The sequence below is a fragment of the Miniopterus schreibersii genome (assembly GCF_964146895.1).
Source record: "Miniopterus schreibersii genome assembly, chromosome: 10".
In the NCBI taxonomy this organism is placed as follows: domain Eukaryota; kingdom Metazoa; phylum Chordata; class Mammalia; order Chiroptera; family Miniopteridae; genus Miniopterus; species Miniopterus schreibersii.
The window spans coordinates 44,810,697-44,813,599 of record NC_138110.1 but is presented as its reverse complement, the minus strand read 5'-3'; the positions used below and the strand labels follow the sequence as shown (position 1 = coordinate 44,813,599).

Here is a 2,903-nt window from a genome sequence, read left to right as displayed (position 1 = left end):
CACACATATACATTATACATATATCTACATAAATCCACATATATCCACATCTGTGTAAGTTACTGAAATGATATACAACTTTGCTACATGAGCACAATCTGTTCTAATATGAACCTTTTAAAACAAAACCTACATGGTTAGCTTTTGAGGATGATGTATTCATGACAACTTTGAAATGAGATAATAAATAAAATTATAGATTTGTAGAGCTGAGATGCAAATCAAATAATTATCAGGAGAGCCTAGCAGTGAGGTTTTTTGCGCCTGAAGAGAGAATGTCAAAACACAGCCATTTACAAGCTAAGCAGCAGCCCCAGCCCAGCCAGACCGATTCCCCCCAAGAAGCCCAGATAATTCAGGCAGAAAAGAGGAAAACAGCCCAGAAGAAGAAAAGAGGAGAAGGTGGCCAAGAAACATCATATGAGACTAGGAATTGTGGGCCCCCTGTGTTGTCTGAGGGGATTGGTCCTTGCGTTATCATTGAGACACCCCACCGAGAAATAGGACAGGTGACTTCTCCAGATTTACAAATTACGGATTTAAAAATCTTTGTATCAATCCTTCACCTTTGCCTGATTTATGCTGGGGATGTTCAAAGGGTGTTTGCCTCAACATGTTAAAGAAAGAGACCCGATACATTCACGGCAAATAGTCTGAAGTTCTGCGTCCTGACTTGAAACCACGGACGAGGTCAATGCTTCTAAACTGGGTTTAGAGGTATGTGAAGTATGCACACTTCATAGGGAAGCATTTTATCCTGTGCAAGACTTTTCTGTTGGATTTATGTTGACACAAAAGGATATAGATAAAAATGTGCTTCAACCCACAGGAATTCTCATCACTCATTGCCTCCAAGTGTGAGGAAGTCTCTGCTCCCGAGCTGCGGGCGTCTGCTTATGTCGCGCAGGTGCTTGCAGCCAAGAGGGCGTGTGACGGTGGAACTCTTTACATTAAACGCTTTAAAATGGGGACTTTGTCCTGAAACAATCACCTCCTGGTGAAATCTCTTCCTCCAAGCCGATGCTCGTAAAGATGCTCCTACAGTTCTTCCACCTCCGTGTTCCCAGGGAAAGGTCACTGAGCGAGCTCAGCCCCTGATGGGTGTATCCAGCCATGGATTCCTTAGAGTTCGGTGCAGACGCTGGCTGCCGCCGCTTCCCGGCTCACCTGGCTGACGTCGTTGGCACAGCCTCAGCTTTGGAGCAGGACAGCATTTCGGAAGGCGTAGGTTGGATGGTGCCTTTGGTCACGGTAGTAAAAAGGACTAGTCCAGGGAAGCTGAAGATTTTTCAGAAGATTACTATGGGAGACAGACGCAGTATCCAGACACATACAAATTATCTGGCCACGCTGGGTGAAGTAAATTACGTAAATGCCTTCAGGAAGGGGGGACAGTTGTCACCAGTGTGCAATGCAGGCATTATGACACCACCGAAGAGCACTGAAAAACCACCAGGGGACACTAAGGACATTAACCAAGCAGACAAGCATTCACTGAGTATTGGGTAGATTTTCATAAAAATAAACTACTAAAGTTTTCCAGGAAAATAGTATTGTGACTGTTCTGGCCAATTCAGAAATTTCACTGCCATTCTTTGATTAAAACACACACACACAACACTTAAAATTGGCACTATGGTAGAAATTTATTTCATTCCTATGTTAGTTGTTTAAAGAAACAGCAGGACTTATTTATAAATATGAATTAATTCCCAAGGTGACTGGATAGAAGCCAGCCATGATTTATGCCACAACATTTTCTTATCTGGTGCTACTATGTTTATCTTGATAAACCAGGAATTTTATCATTAGTTTTAGACTAGATACTTATTACCTTAAAGGGTACATTAAGTGACATAGTACTTTGGATCTAGTTTTCAGATTCTTAAAATTCATATACTCTTGCTTAGTGCAATTTGGTTCTTGAAAATAAAATTTAAACTTGTTTACAAAGGTTTAGTTTTGTAATAAAGTGACTAATTTATCTAGCTATAGCAAGCTATTATAAAACTTGAATTTTTACAAATGGTGAACTTTCATCTGTGTTTTAAGTAGTTTACTTGCCTTGCCATAAATAACATATTTAACTCTCGAGGCTTAGAAGAACATGGTGTTTAAAAAATTATAAGCAAGATAAATGCTGTGGCTCTAACTTGGGGCTTTGACCTATAGGTTGCTTTATAGTCATTTTTTGTACATTATGATTTGAGTGAAAAATCTGAAGTATCCTTTCAAAATATTTATATGAGCAAGTCACTTCATTACTCTAAGGTATCCCTAATTTTTTTTTTTAATTTAGCATGACTAAGGCTTTATTTATGTTTGCAAAATGATTAAAGTCCTTTTTAAATTGCCATATGGGTTAAGGACTGTGTCAGTGATAAAGTGTAACACCTGACTTAAACCTCTGTAAAGGAGAAGTATTAAATGTACACTAACTCCCAGCAATCTATCTATTTAAAAAAACAAAATAAACTTCACAAAGGAGTTTGCTCGATAAAGACTAGCTAATTCTACAGAGATTTTTTTTATTTAAAAAAAAATGAAATTTCAGCCTCAGAAGTAGATTTAATTAGAAAACATGTTATACTAGACTGTTAGTTTATTCTGTTACTGAACATGTGAATCTCTTCTTTGAAGAAATTATAAATTTAAGCTATTATGCCATGAAGTCTTCTGTATAGTTTTTGTTTTTAAACTGTTTCAGTATTTTAGCTGAAAATACCACTAAATGTGTACACATGTATTATATAGAAACTTCACCTTTTTTTTTTAATCCTCACCTGAGGATATATATTTTTTCCCATTGATTTTTGGAGAGAGTGAAAGGAAAGAAAGGGGAGAGAGAGAGGGAGAGAGAGAAACATCGATGTGAGAGACACATGTCTATTGGTTGCATGCGC

The 2,903-nt window shown here is 38.0% G+C and overlaps 1 pseudogene across 1 annotated transcript; it reads left to right on the top strand.

Moving 5' to 3' along the window:
* The first annotated feature begins 275 nt into the window (after positions 1-275).
* Positions 276-1,509, top strand: LOC308562302 (G1/S-specific cyclin-E2 pseudogene; annotated as a pseudogene). Its single transcript has one exon. The product of its transcript is annotated as a G1/S-specific cyclin-E2 pseudogene (transcript).
* Positions 1,510-2,903: the final 1,394 nt, after the last annotated feature.